The 17,605-nt window shown below is 41.7% G+C and overlaps 1 non-coding gene across 1 annotated transcript; it reads left to right on the plus strand.

Moving 5' to 3' along the window:
• The first annotated feature begins 12,245 nt into the window (after positions 1 to 12,245).
• On the plus strand, positions 12,246 to 12,375 carry LOC144458134 (U6atac minor spliceosomal RNA). The gene has a single exon (XR_013487686.1). It is a non-coding gene; the product is annotated as a U6atac minor spliceosomal RNA (small nuclear RNA).
• The last annotated feature ends 5,230 nt before the right edge of the window (positions 12,376 to 17,605 follow it).

Genomic DNA, 17,605 nt, shown 5'->3' on the forward strand with positions numbered 1-17,605 from the left:
TACAGAGGAGTGAAAAAGGACTTGCCCACGGAAGAGATAAAAGGATTTGCCCAGGGTTAGGAAAGAGAGGCAGCATTTGAATTCAGTGTCTTTGAATCTAGCCCTCTTTCCACTGCCCCACATACCGTAGAAATGTTGGTAGTCAGGACGGAGTTAACAGGGAGACTGCAAGCCTGTCTTGCCTTTCTATAGAGCAACCTCAAATTGCCTGCAGCTGAGCCCCATTTCTGTCACCATTAGAAGTCTGCCGAGTCAACATGGTGGTGGTGGTTGCAGGGGAAGGGTAGAGGAACAGTCTCTTCAATAATAGATTGAAGTGATTCACTACTGGGGATTCTTATTTTTTTTCATGTGCAATGAGGAGACAGCTCAGCTTTAGAGTTGGAGGGGGGGAATGCATGATCACATGTTTCCTTGAGTCTTTCTCTATGGGTGTATTCTTGTTTGCTGATCCCCATTCTCCCTACAGACTACTTCTAGAAAGGGTGGCTCCAACAGAAAGCCATATGCTATCAGCCTATCTGCTCTCTCCTTTCCTCATCTTTCACCCCATGTTGCGACTGTGCTCCATATTAACTGCCCCTCTTCTAGTATAGGGCAGAATTTCTGATCATGAAACTTGTCAGAGACAGAGGATGGCTGTGTCCTTGATATGGTTTTGTTCTAACATTCCATCGGATCAACCTTAGTAATGAAACAACCAGAAAGACACAACCAGAGAAGTTAGATAGGAAGAAAAGGAGCAAAATGGAGAGAAAGCTTAGGGAGGGAATGTGGAGACGTGATGGAATAGGAAGAGAGGCAGCAACGTCTCCAACACATAGCCTGTACGCAGGGTCTGGTACTCTGAGTTATGTATAGGTAAGAGTCAAGTAGATCTCTCTGTTATTTGGTAGAACCAGACACTTTCATTGCCTGGGAGACTGAATTTTATTGTTTTGTTTTTTCTTAAATCAGTTCACCTACCTAAAAGCATGCTTCAGCCAGCCTAACCCTGGATTTAACTCAATTTGCTCATGGTAAAGAAAGATTGGTCTGTTCCTATCAGGCCAAGGGCAAAGGAATCAGGCAGGAAAAAAAAAAGCTAGTTAGTAAGGGGGATTTCTTGTGGTACAAATATCAGAGGAGAGTGACTTCCAGAGAACATAATCAAGCCAAATACTTTTGCTAACCAGGTTTCAGCTTCCCTGGATCTAGGAAGAGAAACGTAGAAGTTCTTTGTGAGTAGAATATCAATGATGGAAATAATGATAGAGTGTAAATTTCCTGAGGGCAGAGACTGTGTTATTTTCCTCTTTGTATATCTAGCCCATATTACAAAGCCTAGTATGTACTAGCAGTTTAACAAATACTTTTTGATTGGTTGAATGAAATGATACAGTTTATGAACATTCTCTCTAACCTAGAAGCAAAGCTCAAAATATACATCCTAGGAAGCAGCTAGGTGGTGCAATGGATAGAGAACTGGCCCTGGAGTCAGGAGGACCTGAGTTCAAATCCAGCCTCAAACACATAACACTCACTAGCTTGTGACTCTATTGCCTAGGTTCTCCCCCTACCCCGCAATATATATATATATAAAATGCACATTTCTCCCTTCTTTCATTTAACAAGTACTGTGGGGAATGTAACTCCAGGGTTTAAGACTGGCACATTTGCATAAGATGCTTCATTGATGTGGAATATGGTCTATACTTACTATCAGACATAGTTGATATGTTGACTGGTTTTGCTGACCTGTCCTTCCCCCCCCCATATTCCTTTTAAATCTTTCTAACAAGCAATGTCTTCATAGGTCAGGGAGGAAGAATATATTCTTTTCATATATTTGGAAATGAAGGTGATGTAAAAACTGAAGACATTAATAAAAATAAGATTTTAAGAAGAAAAGAAGTGACTTTAGGGGTTATCGGTTTCAGCCCCTAATCCAAAGCAGGGATGTACTCTGACCTTTGATAAATAGTTATCCAGCTTCTGGAATATCTCCAGGGAAGGGTTTGGTTAAAAACCCTTCAGCGTTTACCTTATTCATGCCATTTACAATTTGATGGGTTTTAATTATATCTTTTCTCGGGCTTCAACTTTTCTAACAGAAGAATGCTAATTTATTTTATTTCATGACATACTAGGTAAAAAGGCTGTAATTGGAATCAGTAAAACCAGCTCTGACACTTCTGATATTTGTGATCCTGGGCAATCCTCTTAACCACTCTGAGTCTCAGTTGTCTGGGGTGAAGGAATTTGGAATGTTTGGGATGGGAAAGAGAAGACTTTCCAGAGCATCTGATAGCAATCTTCATATATTTGAGGGGTTGGGCTGAAGAAGGAGAATTAGGTTTGTTCTATTTTTAAAATTTTATTAATTTATTTTGATTTATCAACAATCACTTCCATATGCTTTTGAGTTTAAAATTTTTCTCCCCCTTCCTCCCCACCACCCTCCCCAAGATGGCACACAATCTGATATAGGCTATACATTTACATTCCTATTAAACATATTTTCACATTAGTGAAGTTGTAAGTAAAAATTAAAACTAATAGGAGGAACCATCAGAGAGGAAACAAAACTCAACAGAAGAGAAAAAAAAGATAGCGATTTGACTTCCATAGTTCTTTCTTTGGAAGTGGATAGCATTTTCCATCTTGAGGCCTCTGGAGATGTCTTAGATCCTTGTAATGCTGAGAAGGGTTAAGTTTATCAATATTAGTCATCGCATAACGTGGCTATTATTGTGTACAAAGTCCTCTTGGTTCTGCTCACTTCACTCAGCATCAGTCCATACAAGTCTTTCCAGGTTTTTCTGAAGTCAGTCTGTTCATTATTTCTTATAGCACAATAGTATTCCATTACATTCATATACCACAGCTTGCTCAGCCATTCCCCAATTGATGGGCATCCTCTCAATTTCCAATTCTTTGCCACTGCAAAAAGAGGTGCTATGAATATTTTTGTACATGTGGGTCCTTTTCCCATTTGTGTGATCTCTTTGGGATATAGCCCTAGAAGTGCTATTGCTGGATCAAAGGGTATGTACATTTTTATAGCCCTTTGCGCATGGTTCCAAATTGTTCTCCAAAATGGTTGGATCATTTCACAACTCCACCAACAATGCTTTAGTTTAGTGTTCCAATTTTCCCACATCTTCTCCAACATTTATCATTTTCCTGTCTTGTCATGTTGGACAATCTGATAAGTGCGATGTGGTACCTCGGAATTGTTTTGATTTGCATTTCTCTAATCAATAATGATTTAGAGCATTTTTTCATATGACTATGTCATATGATGATAAAGCCATAAAGATGGCTTTTATTTCTTCATCTGAGAACTGTCTGATCATATCCTTTGACCATTTATCAATTGGAGAATGGCTTATATTCTTATAAATTTGTCTTAATTCTCTATATATTTTAGAAATGAGGCCCTTATCAGAGAGACTGGTTGTAAAAATTCTTTCCCAATATTCGACCTTCCTTCTAATTTTAGTTGCATTGGCTTTGTTTGTGCAAAAACTTTTCAATTTAATGTAATCAAAATTGTCCATTTCGCTTTTCATAATGTTCTCTGTCTCCTGTTTGGTCATGAATTCTTCTGTTCTCCATAAATCTGATAGGTAAACTACTCCTTGTTCTCCCAGTTTGCTTATAGTATCAGCCTTTATATCTAAGTCATGAACCCATTTTGACTTTATTTTGGTATATGGAGGTTTGTTCTTCTTAACACCAAAGCGCACAATTAGGAGGGTGGAAGTTGCTGAGAGATAGATTTTAGGCTTGATGTAAGGAAAAACTTGCTAACAATTAGGGCTGTTTTTAGGGAATGAGCTGCCTTAGGAATTAATGAGTTCTCCCAAAATGGAAGTCTTCAAGCAGAAGCTTATTGGGATAGAGCACTGGCCCTGCAGTCAGGAGGACCTGAATTCAAATCTGGCCTCAGACCAAACACTTGATACTTACTAGCTGTGTGACCCTGGGCAAGTCACTTAACCCTAATTGCCTTAAAAAAAAAAGAAAAAAGAAAGACGTTTATTTGGGATATTCTAGCAGGGATTCTTGATCATGTCCAAGTTGGACTAAATGGCCTATAGGACTTTATGTGGGAGTGTTTATAAGGACTAAAATTTCTCATATTTTACAATGTCACCATACTCAAACAGCCTGTACCTCTTCATGTCTAAGGCAGTAAGAGAGGGTCTGTTTAGAAGAGGAAGGTCTGGGAGAATAGGAAATGTGTCCTGACTTAGTGTGGAGGGTGAGAGGACATAATGGATACAATGTTTTACTTGGAATTAGGAAGCCTTGGATTCAAATCTTATCTCACTAGGTGTGTAATCCCGGGCTAATTTCATAACTTTTTTTTTTTTTAAGAAAAAGATGAATTAATTAATTTTTAGTTTTCAACATTCACTTCCACAAGATTTTGAGTTTTAAATTTTTTCTCCCTCCTTCTCCTTTCCCCTCCCCGAGAGGGTGTGCAATCTGATATTGGCTCATTCACATTAAGCATATTTTCACATTAGCCATGATGTAAAGAAGAATTAGAACTAATGGGAGGAACCACTAGAAAGAAGAAACAAAACTAAACAACAAAAGAAAAGGAGAGCAAATAGTATGCTTTCATCTGCATTCAGACTCCTTAGTTCTTTCTCTGGATGTCGATAGGATTTTCTATCGTGATCTTTAAGTCTCAGTTTCCTCATCTGTAAAATGGAGACAATGATAGCACCTACCTAAAAAAAGGGGGGAGGTGCTGCTGTGAAGATGAAATAAGATAATGTAGGTAAAAGAATTTGCTAGCCTTAAAATGCCATGTAAATGTCCTGTTTCTTTCTTTCATAACACTAAAATTCTGGATAAGAATTTCCACTGAGTCTTCCAAAGCTGTATTGTATAATTTTGCCCAATCTTGGCCAGAGTAGCTTTGGAGAATCTCTTAATTTAAGTGCTGAAAGAGACTTTAGAATTAATTCTGCCTACCCCATCCCCATTTTATAGATGAAGAAACTGTGTCCCCATCCTACCTTTCCTTCCTTATTCTACATTAATTTTCTATGGTCCAGTCAAATTGATCTTGCTGTTTTGCACCCATAATGTTCACTTTCCTGTCTCCAAGCCTTTGTACTGGTTGTCTTCCATTCCTGGAATCCACACCCTTCTCACTTCTGCCTCTTAGAATCTCTTAGAAGATCAAGTGTCATCACACCTATCAGATTGGCCAACATGACAAAACAGGAAAATGATAAATGTTGGAGAAGATGTGGGAAAATTGCTATAGCCTATATCAGATTGTGTGCCATCTTGGGGAGGGTGGTGGGGAGGAAAGGGGAGAAAAATTTTAAACTCAAAAGCATATGGAAGTGATTGTTGATAAATCAAAATAAATTAATAAAATAAATTAAAAAAAAAAACTCAAGTGTCATCTTCTACACAAGACATTTCCTGGCAACCCCGGAAGCAACAAAGGTCGCCCATGTCTATTTTGTATACATCAATATACATTCATGGATGTTGATTGCCTTCTTATAATGAAAGCTCCAAGTTTTCCTTTGTTTTCCTGACATATTCCTGCCTAACCCCTTCATTAATTCCTTCTGAGACCTCAAGAGTGGATGCCATTGGATCATTGCGGACACCTCAAAAGAAGTTAGGAAGCGGGAGAAGGTTTGGAGAGGATTGATTAAAATGATCCCTGGAATTGGACTGTTTGGCAATTTCTTTGCAATTCTGCAATGTTTAATAAACCATGTGGCCACAAAACAAAACAAAACTGTGTAATATTAGCATATTGGATCAGACATCAGAAACAGGAGTGCTGGAGGTATAAATTGTCCAATTTTATAATCCTCAGTGCTAATTTTGCGTCTTCAACTCAACATGTCCAAAACTGAACTCATTATCTTTCCCCCTAAACCTTCCCTACCTCCTACCTTCTTTATTATTGTAGAGGCAACAGCATCCTTCCAGTCCTCCAGGCTCAAAACCTAGGAGTCACCCTGGATTCCTCACTATCTCTTACTCCCCATATCTAAGCCTGTCAGTGTTACCTTTGCAACATCTCTCATAGACCTCCCTTCTCTCCTCTGACACTGCTACTACTCTAGGACAGGCCCTCATCATTGAACCATTGTAATGCCCTGGTGGTGGGTTTGCCTGCTTGGAGTTCCCTCCCTCTCTAATCCATTCTCCTTTCAACCACTAATGTGATTTTCCTAAAGCCCAAGTCCAACCGTCTCATGAAAAGTGAGATGCCCTATATTGGAATAAGCAGGCAACCCAACACTGCCAAGCCTCCAACTTTAAAAAGGTGGGGAGGAAATACTTGCTCACCTGGATTTTGAATAAGTCTAGCATATCAGTTAATTAATAAATAATTATTAAGTGCCTACTATGTGCCAGGCACAGACACTGTGCTAAGTGCTGGGAATACAAAAAGAGGTAAAAGGCAGTTCTTACCTATAAGGAGCTTATATTCTAATGGGGCAGACAACATACAAAGAAATATATGCAAAGCAAGCTACATACAGGATAAGTGGAAAATAATTGAGAGGGAAGGGACTCCAATTTAGGAAAACTAGTAAAAGATGAGCTTTTAGTTGAGATTTAAAGGAAGCCAGGAAGGTCAGTTGTCTGAGTTGAGTGGGGAGAGTCTTCCAGACATGGGGGACCAACGGTAAAAATGCCTGGAGCAGAGAGATGGAGTGTTTTGTTTCTGGAACAACCAGGGGGCCAGTGTCACTAGATTGAAGAGAAGGAGTGTACATGTAGTAGAGTAAGGTATAAGAAGACTAGAAAGGTAGGAGGCCTGGGTTGTGAATGGATGCCAAACAGAGCATTTTGTATTTGATCCTGAAGGCAGTATGTTTTCCCAATTTTTCCACAGCTTCTCTTTTTTCAAAAAATTATTTTAAAATCTTTTTTAAAATTTAGCTCTTCTAGGAAGTCTTGTTGGGTTTCTGTCCAACTTGCAGTTTTCTTTTAGGCTTTGCTTGTAGATGTTTTCAAGTCATTGTCTTCTGAGTTTGTGTCATGAGTTTCTCTGTCACCATTTTAGATTTTTATGGTAAAATTCTTTTCTGTTGTTGTTTGTCATTTTTTTTTGCATCCTTTTTCTTGACTTTGGACTTTAGATTAGAATTGGGCTTTGCTCACCTCTGTGGGTAGGTAGGAGATGTCTGGCCTGAGCTTCTATCTCTTATGTCTTTCTGCTGCTTTCATATTTCAGTCTGGAGGCCTGTAAGATTTTGCTGCTTCCAACATGGTGTGATCTATGGAAAGGTCTCTTTACTGTCCCCCTGGTCTGTTCTCTGGACCTCACCTCACCCAGGTAGGGCTCCTGGCACCCCCCCCCATGACCAACTCAAGACTGCTTTTTTCACCCAGGATAATGGATGACAGAGTTGCCAGATGGCCCCATTCCTGCTCCCAGTGCTAGTAAGGGGTCCCCTGGGATCTCTTCCTGACCAAGTGTTCAGTCCCTTTACCATCCTTGGGCACTGGGCTGCTCCCTGCCATTGACGTTACTGACACAGCCTGGTGCTTCTACCACCATGTCGTGTACTCCTGACCAGTCTCCACCCTAGTGTCTGCAGATTTTTCCTGTCTTTCTAAGCTACCTTGGCTGTTAGCTGCACTTTAGAAAAATTATTTTGACATCTGAGTAGAGGATGGATTAGAGTGGGGAGAGACTTGTGGCAATCTTTCCAGATTTCTTTAAACTCATCATACCTCTCAGTCTTAATTGTGTTATAGAATTCTATTACATGAATATACTATGATTTATTTGACATATTCCCTTATTACTGGACACAGTTGTTTCCATTTTTTTGCAATTACAAATAAGGCTTCTATAAAAATTTCTTAGCAGATTACTCTTTTCGTCCTACCAGGGTGGGGAACCTATGGCCTCAAAGCCACATGTGGCCCTCTGGGTCCTCCAGTGTGGCCCTTTGAATTCAAACTTCCCAGAATAAATCCCCTTAATAAAAAGATTTGTTCTGTAAAACTTGGACTCAGTCAAAAGGCCGCACCCAAGGACCTAGAAGGCCACAGATTCCCCATCCCTGTATAATCTATGCCAATGTGTTGTATGTACTTTTTGCAGTGAGTACTTTTCTAGAAGGGAATATGCTCTAGGGAAAATCTCTTAAACAAAGTTTTGGTATCATGTCTAGGATCTCCTCCAAAATGACTAACAAAGTCCCTTTAGAAAGCTATTCAATCAGTCTACAAGCATTTATTAAGTGCTTACAGTCTGATGTGGGAAGACAGCACATAAAGGAAGTTGAAAGGGAGCAGTTATGAGTTGGAAGGTAGAAGAAAGTACCTGGAAGAATTTCATAAGAGTGACTCCTGGTGAGAAATGAAGAGCCAGCTGGCCTGTGTGGCTTCCTGAAAAACAGGTTCTAGGTCTAGGAGGAACCATCCAATTAGAGGGAGGGGCTCAGGGGCAAGGGTACTTGAAGGATGAATTCCAGGGCTAAAGTGATCACCATACAAAGTTGTTATATAGGGCAGCAATTTATTTCCTCCGCCAGGAAAGAAATGCCCAAGATATAAAAGATTCACAAGCATACAATAAATAATACATAAACCATGAAACAATAGTCCATTATCCCCATTGTACTCTCCTTAAGTAATCCTGCTCCCTTTGTAGGACTTCTCAACAACTATTTTACATTCACATCTGAGCGGTGTTCTCTGAGTAATTCACAAGTTTAGACCAGACTACGAGAGTATGGCTCTTTAGTCTTTTCACTAGCAGGACCTTCTGGTGGTGGTTCTCTTCTCCTCTGAGAAGTTGTTGTGGGGCGAAGCTAGGTGGCATAGTGGATACCTCACCAGGACTTGGAATTTAGGAAGACCTGAGTTCAAATCTGTCCTCAGACACCTACTAGCTGTATGACCCTGGACAAGTCACTCAACTCTGTTTACCTCAGTTTCCTCATCTGTAAAATGAGTTGGAGAAAGAAAGGTTGAAACGCTCCAGTATCTTAGCCAAGAAAACCCCAAATGGAGTCATGAAGGGTTGGACACAACTGAACAACAATAAGCATCCTACTCTGTACCTCAAACTCCTGAAGTAGCCTCAAGCGCTGAAAACGTTCATTTATTTGTATTACTGTTTGTTGTTCAGAGAAAGGAACACAGAACAGATGAAGTAGTCAGGGATTTGAGGTCTAATATCATGTTGCTTTCGGGAGAAAGCATGTGTTCTGATTGCCACGTGCATATAGTTGCCATTAACTGTCTGGGATGGGTAGAAGGGAGAGAAATTGTTGGAACTCTGAAAGAAAGCTGACATTGGCTGTGTCCCAACAAAGAAGCTACCTTGAAAAGGACCAGAAACTGTCTCTGCTTCCTCCTAACACAGAGTGCGTAGCTCTTCCTGATTCACTCGCCCATGGTCTTTGGTATAGCCTCCAGTGACAGGGACATTTGATAACCAAGCCGGAGCTGCTGATGGTTCATGTCCTTTAGCAAGGAGCCAGAGCATATGTCCTTCTCCATGAAACCAAAGGGCATATGTCTTGCTTCCTAGGGGGTGCCCCAGTAGTAACAAATCAGAGTTCACCAGATCATCCCTATTTCGTAAGTATTGTCTATACCTATTGATTAGTTGTATCCAAGTCTCTGTAAGAGATTGCATCCTTTACCTGAACCAGTCACCTTCCCGTGTCTGTGTGAGCATGGGCAAATCACTAAACATCTCCGGGCTTCAGTTTCCTCCTCTTGGAGGGGGTGGGGGTTGGAAGTGGGGAGATGGGGGGATTAGGGGATGGGGGTCTAGGCAGCCTCTGAGCTCCCTCCCATCTGTGGTCCTATGGATAGCAGTGAGTGGGGAGGTAATCAACAGACAGATTTGTGTGGGAGACAGACTGGGTCTTGTCAGGAAGACTTTAAGGGGACAAAGACCCAGGTCCTCTTTTAAAGCAAGCTCACATAAATCCCATTAAGAAGGGTTTAAAGAGGTCTACGGCATAAGTCAAGTGTCCAGAACGGCTGCTCTTATATCTTCTTGCTCAACATTTTCTGCCTCCCCATCTGGCCACAGGGTGGCAGTGTTTTTTCATATTCAGGTTAGCTTGGGCAGCAATGGGGCCTCACGAACTTAGGACCTGGGATCTAATAGCTCAGTACAGTTGGAGAAAACTCCTCTCACCTTTCTGCCTGAGCCCTGCGCTCCATGGGGCCATCAGAGCATGCCTGCTGAAAGCGGGTGAGACTATTATTCCTGACATTCTTTTTTTTAGGCGCATGTAGGGTTTTGCTGAGAGACATTGGATTCATTTGGCTGTCTCTTATTTTGTCCTAAGGGCCACTCTACCCTACCTGGATGCTCTATAGGGTATGCTAAATACAGATTTCAATTCAATGCAATTCACTTCAATTGGGTAGCTATTTGTTAAGTGCCTATGATATGCAAGGATCATAGATTTACAGGTGGAAGAGACATTAGAAGCTTTCTAGTTCAACCTTCTCATTTTACAGATGAAGAAACTGAGGCCCTGAGAGATTAAATGTCCCATCCAAGTTAACGCTGGTAGCAAAGGGGCCGATCCAGCACTTACTTTGTCCGCCTCCAAGGCCAGAACTCCATTCTACCATGTCCCTCCCGGCTTTAAATCCTCCTAAACCCCTGATCCCCTGAGATGCTGCATGCTGCCTGACTTATGAAAGAGACCTTTCAATCTGGCGCAGGAATCTGGGTGATTACTATAGCCCAGTTTGAAAGTACAGCAAAGCCTTATTAATTTGGGCTAATGTTGGAGAAGATCAGACAGCCTGAGAAATTGGAATGATAACAGATTCAAAGGAAGCATAGCTTTATTACTTGAGAGAACATACAGTGATTCAGAGTCACAAAGCATTAACAAATCATGGCTTAATGGACTGATGATAACTCATTTGTAATTAGTAGCATCTAGTACAAAATGTCTAAAATCAGTATGTCCTTCTAAATAGGTTAAACATTTTCCCAGGACCCAATTTATACTCTCTGGTTAGCAAAATTCTTCCTCAAGAGCTGGTACCAAGGTATTTTCCTGCTCAGCCCAGCCTGGGAATTCCAGGGTCAGATTTTGAATCTGTCTTCTATAAAATAGCAAATTAGTTTGGAATCCACGTGCAGTGTTTGGTAGCATGGAGTGGAGAGCCATTTCAGCCAAGCCCTTGAGAGAGAATTGCTTGGGGAGGGAAGGGGGAGAGGAGGAAACAAGCCTCTAGTTCCCCCCTCCTCCACTTCATGAGAGGATGACCTTGGGAACTTTGGAGAGGGATTTGGACCACTCATTCGTTAGCATCTAAGCGGTGTTCCTGGAGCAGGTGTGACTGGAGGTAGCATCTGCATCTGGAGCTCAGGGTAAACTAGACCCATTGAGGAAAGGCAGCTTCAGGGACTCCAGTAATGACTCCAAGCAGCAAGCTACTACTATACATACCTAAGGGAAGTCTCACAAAGGAGAGAAAGACTTCTAGCAACTAGGAGCTGTGAGTTACCCCTTGGCCACAAGAGGTCTCTAAACTTGACTTTCACCTAGATGCTGTGTATTAGTGGGAGAGTGAGCCATTGACTTTTTTTTTTGGCTAGGCAGTGGGTTAAGTGACTTGCCCAGGGTCCCACAGCTAAGTAAGTGTTATGTGTCTGAGTCCAGATTTGAACTTGGGTCCTCCTGAATCCAGGGCTGGTGCTCTATCCACTGCACCACCTAGTTTCCCTTTCTCCATTGACTTTTGAGGGGATGTTTTATGCCAATTATTCTTACTCTATCACCTTAGTAAATACCCCTTTCTAAAAGCTAATTAAGTCTGGCTGATTAATTAATATCAGTTGATAATTAATGAGAAAAACATACTAGACTTGGAGTATTAAAAAACCAACCTTTGGCAGTTATTTGGAGAATGAATTGGAGAGGGGAGGGATCTGAGAAAGGCTTTGTTGCTGAGTTGTGTCTGACTCTTTATGACCCCATTTGGGGTTTTCTTGGCAAAGGTATTGGAGTTGTTTGCCATTTCCTTCTGTAACTCATTTTACAAATGAGGAAACTGAGGCAAACAAGGTTAAGTGACTTTCCCTCAGTCATACAGCTAGTGTCTGAGGTCATATTTGAACTCAGGGAATTGTCTTCCTGATTCTAGTCCCAGTGTTCTATCCTCTGTACCATCTAGCTAACCCGAAGTAAAGGACTACCATAATTGTCCTGGTGATCTAAAGTAGGGTGGTGGCTATGTGAGTAAAGTTTACGGATGAAGTGTTGCATTAAAAGAGAGAAGGTTAGCACTCCCCTCGATAAGTACGAATGAGGTCCTAGTGGCCCTCACAACACACGTAAAAGTATGGATAAGGAAATACTTTCTCTTGTAGGTCTCTTAGGATCTTTCCTGGGGTCACACAGCCAGTATGTGTCAGAGGTGGGACTGGAGCCCAGTTCTTTATGCCTGAGTCAATAACTCACCTTATTGAGAAGCACAGAGAACTTGTTTCTCATCCCAAGAAATGGAATTTTTCTGCCAGATTCTGCTTTGAAGTAAGAGTGGGAAGAGGGAAATCAAATGGTCTGGTTCCAACTCTCTTGCTCACCCTGACCCCAACCAGATTGATTTTACTGGAGAATTCATTAAAACTGGAACCCACAGGAGGGGGGAGGGAGGATGAAGTATGCACACACATGCAAACGCATGCACATACACAAACATATACACACACACACACACACACACACACATAATCCTCATAACCACAATGCATCTTCCATTACTTTTTCCTCTGGAGAGAGTAGAATGGCTAGTGAGCCCTGGGAGACTTGGCAGATGTCAAGTTTAGAGGCAGAGGGACAGTTGGAGGACTATAAATTTCAAGAGTTTGGGGGTATTAATGCGTTGCCTAGAAACGAGAGACCAAATAGGAAACAGGAAACCCCAGGAGAGAGATGCTTCAATATTTCAGTATCGTTACCGGAGAGGAAGGCTGCTTTCCCAGAGACCCAAGCAGCAGCTCTCATTCTCTCTTCTGCCCAGCAACAAATAAGTACCTCCCCTACATATGTTTTATATAAATATATATATATATATATATATAGGTCTTATGCTTCTGGGAGGCTCACGTGTATATATGTATGCCTGTGTGTGCACTCACAAGCGCACACGTGTAGCTTACACTGTGTGCATTAATGCTGCAAAGGATTCTGCCAGGAGGCCCAGAGCCCATTTCTGTGGCTCCGAGATGAACCTGGCAGTTGAGCAGAGACGTCTTCTAACACTTCCAAGTCTCCTGCAGCTGCAGCCGGCCTTGGGGAGGCAATGCCTTTATTGTTTCCATGTGTGTGACCCATAAGGGCACAGCGCTCTGCATGTCTATGCCATGCCACGAATCCAGAGTCAGAGCCAGATGTGGCAAGACACAAAGGGTTCCAGTAGTATGTGTGGGTTTGGGGAAACCCAAAGTCATTAACATAATAAGGGCCTCCACCATCTGGCCCCAACCTGCTTGCCAACCTTCTCTCTCCGCGTTCCCCTTGGGGTCATATGAAATCCCTCTAACTTTCTGGGCCTAGCCTTTCTTTACATAAGCTGTCTCTGTTCTAGGCAGATACCTTCCTCCTGTCTGATATTTACACCCTGGCCTTTTTCTGGAACTCTCCCTATCCAGAAAATTTTCCATGTACTTGCTAATTGGTATCTCCCTGCCTGGGACATCAAAGGTAGAGAACTAATCTGCTGTCCCTAAGTGAGACACCCCCCCCCCCCCCCCCGCACTTCTCTCTATAAGTCTTCCCCACCTCCAATGCTGCCTCCTCTGTGATGCCTTCCTGACCACCCTAGCCACTAAATAATTTCTTACTCCTTTGAGTTCTGAGAGCACTTTTTAATCTATATTCATTAACTCTCTCCCCCCTCCCCACTTTCTGTCACCCTCATAGTTGTTGTTTTGGCCTGGACTTGTGATTTCATTGGGATGGGAGACTTTGGTATGGAAACTCCCTCCATGGATACAGTCCCAACCCCACTCTAAGTATTGCCTTAATGAGTTGCCAGGGGCATTGAGAAGCTGAGAGGGAACCCAGGCCTTTCAGCACTGAATGAATAGTAATCAAGAGAATCTGGGGAACCTAGATCATTAATTCTTTCCCTCTTGCTACAGTGTTCTGAAGATCATTTTCTTTCTTTTAAAAAAAATCTTATTTTGTTAAATATTTCCTGATTAAATGTAAATTTTTTTAATTAATTTTTTAAAATTTTGAGGTCCAAATTCTCTTCCTCCCTCCTGTCCCTCCCCCACCCCCTTGAGAAGGCAAGCAATATGATGTTGATTATACTCCTGCAAAACATATTTCCGTATTAGCTGTCACTAGATCTTGTCTCCTCCAATATAGTAATCCTTCTCTCATCTCCTCTCTATCACTTATTTTCAATCTCTCTGTCTACAAATGCCTTTCCTGATGTCTACAAACATGCCTGTGTCTTCTCCATCCTCAAAAACCCCCTCCCTTAATGTTTCCATCCCCACGGTTGTCCTATATCTCTTCTGCCCTTTGTGGCTGAACTCATAAAGGCTGCCTACAGTAAGTGCCTTCACTTTTTCTCCTCTCACTTTCTTCTTAAGCCCTTATAGTCCAGCTTCAGACCTCCTTGTTCCATTGAAACTTCTTTTTCCAAGGTTGCTGATCTCTTAATTACCAAATCTAATGGCCTTTTCTCAGTTCTCATTGTCTTCAACATCTCTGCAGCCTTTGACACTACTGGTTACTCTCTTCTCCTTGATACCCTCTAGGCTTTTGGGTCACCACTTTCTCCTGGATCTCCTACCACCTATCTGACCACTGCTTCTCAGTCTCCTTTGCTAGATCCTCATCCAGAATGAGGATTTTATTGTTCTCACCATAGGTGTTGTGCAGGGATTTGTCCTGGGTCTTCTTCTCTTTTCCCTTTATACTACTTCATTTAGTGATCTCATCAGCTCTCACAAATTTAATAACCATCTCCATGCTGACAATTCTCATATCTACCTACACTGTTCTATCCTTTCTGCTTACCTCCAGTCTCTCATTTCCAACTGCCTTTCAGACATCTCAAACTGGATGCCTAGTAGACATCTTACATTCATCATTTCCAAAATGGAACTCAAAGGGCAGCTAGGTGGTGCAGTGGATAGAGCACCAGCCTTGGATTCAGGAGGACCTGAGTTCAAATCCAGCACTTACTAGCTGTGACCCTGGGCAAGTCACTTAACCCCTTGCCTACCCCCCCAAAAAACTGAACAAAATGGGACTAATTTTCTTTCCTCCTACATCCTTCTCCCCGTCCCCTGTTACAGCAAGGAGCAATACTATTCTCCTACTTCCTGAGGCTTGCATGAGGTGTCATCCTCAAGTCCTTATTATCTCTCCCCTCACTCCCCAGGTAATCTGTTGATTTTACCTTATAACATCTCTTACTTTCCTGTTTACATTTTTTATGTTTGTTTTGAGTCTTGAATTTGAAAATCAAATTTTCTGTTCAGCCCTGGTCTTTTCATAAAAAATGCTTGAAAGTTCTCTATTTCATTAAATATCCATTTTTTCCCTGGAGGATCATGCTCAGTTTCACTGAATAGGTGATTCTTGGTTGTAATCCTAGCTCCTTTGCCTTCCAGAATATCATATTCCAAGGCCTCTTATTCCTTAATGTAGAAGCTGCTAAATCCTGTGTAATTCTGACTGCAGCTCCACGATATGTGAATTGTTTCTTTCTGGCTGCTTGCAATATTTTATCCTTGACCTGGGAGCTCTGGAATTTGGCTATGTTATTCCTGGGAGTTTTTGTTTTGGAATCTCTTTCAGGAGGTAATCAGTGATTCTTTCAATTTCAGTTTTACCCTCTGGTTCTAGGATATCAGGGCAGTTTTCCTGGATAATTTCTTGAAAGATGATGTCCAGACTCTTTTTTTGATCATGGCTTTCAGGTAGTCCAGTAATTCTTCAGTTATTTCTCCTGGATCTATTTTCTATTTATTTAAAAAAAATTTTTTTAGGCAAGTAGGGTTAAGTGACTTGCCCAGGGTAGTAAGTGTCAAGTGTCTGGTCTGAGGCCAGATTTGAACTCAGGGCCTCCTGACTTCAGGGCCAGTGCTCTATCCACTGTGCCACCTAGCTGCCCCTCCTAGATCTATTTTTAAGGTCAGTTGTTTTTCCAGTGAAATATTTCACATTTTCTTCTATTTTTCATTCTTTTGATTTTTTAAATTGTTTATTGATGTCTCATGGAGTCATTAGCTTCCACTTTCCCAGTTCTAATTTTTAAGGAATTATTTTCTTCAGTGAGCTTTTGTACCTCCTTTTCCATTTGGCCAATTCTATTTTTTAAGTTGTTTTTTTCAGTGAATTTTTGTACATCCTTTCCAGTAAATTTTAATCTCTGAAACTTTTTTTGTTGTTTTGGTTTTTTCTCTTAAAGGCCAGCCTTAACTCCAAATCACTGTAGTCCCAGAGCAAGCGCTACTTGTTTCTGTTTTTTTTTTTTTTTTTGGCTAGGCAATGGGGTTAAGTGACTTGCCCAGGGTCACACAGCTAGTAAGTGTTATGTGTCTGAGGTTTGAACTGAGGTCCTCCTGACTCCTGGGCCAGCGTTCTACCCACTGTGCCACCTAGCTGCCCCTACTTGTTTTTGTTTTGGCCACAAACCCTGTGGGTCTTCCCTTCCCAGATTTTTTTTTTAAAGAGACCATTTTCTGCCTTATTTTTTTATTAAGCCTTAATCATTGAATGGGCTCTGCCTCAGTCAAACTAAGACCTGTTAAGGACCTTAGCTTGAAAAGGCCAAGGTCCTCACTGCATCCTGGGCCATCTCCAGTTGTCCTGATCCATATCTGACCACTGGACCCACATGGCTCCAGAGGAGAAAGTGAGGCTAGTGACTTTGCAGAGCCCTCCCTCATTCAAATCCAATTTACTTGCATGTCATGGCATCACCTCCCTAATGTCATGATCCTCTTTGATGACTGATAAGCCCTCCTATTGCAAGGCTAGGAGGGGAAGTCCATGTGTTTAGCCCAGTGCCTGGTAGATGGTCAGAATTTAATAGATGTTTGTTGATTGATATGATTGATTGACAGTGAAGAACAATAAACAAATCCATTTTTTTCTTGTCTTTGGCCCTTTCTGGCTTCACAAGTACTGCAGGGAAGACCATGTTTTAGAAAGTTGGTGACTTCACAAAAGCTTATAGGGATAGGGGAAAAAATATCAGATTTTAAAATTAAGTCAGGCATGCTTCCCAGTTGGACTCTTGAAACGTTACCCAGGAGATTTCCAACCAGGCCATCCAGGAACAAGCATAATATGCAGAGTGTCATTCATAGGTGTCTGAGGCTGCCAGTTCCCTGAGCCCTGGGCCAGGGCCCTTCTTCATTTCTACCTAGCTGGGCACCATGTATTCCTAGCCTTTAGTCTTACAGAGGAAATTTCTGCAGTGCAGAAGAGGGGGAATGGTATTCCCTAGAGCACAGTTCTTGATTTTACTCCAGCATTACCCCATGTGGACAGTGCTTAGCCAGACCTAACATTGCTGTCCCAGGCAATGCCTGTCTTGCCAATGCCCAAAGCTGACTTGTCAGCATCTGTGCTCATATTGATGA

The sequence above is a fragment of the Phascolarctos cinereus genome, unplaced genomic scaffold, assembly GCF_003287225.1.
Source record: "Phascolarctos cinereus isolate Bilbo 61053 unplaced genomic scaffold, phaCin_HiC Scaffold_5;HRSCAF=322, whole genome shotgun sequence".
Lineage (NCBI taxonomy): Eukaryota > Metazoa > Chordata > Mammalia > Diprotodontia > Phascolarctidae > Phascolarctos > Phascolarctos cinereus.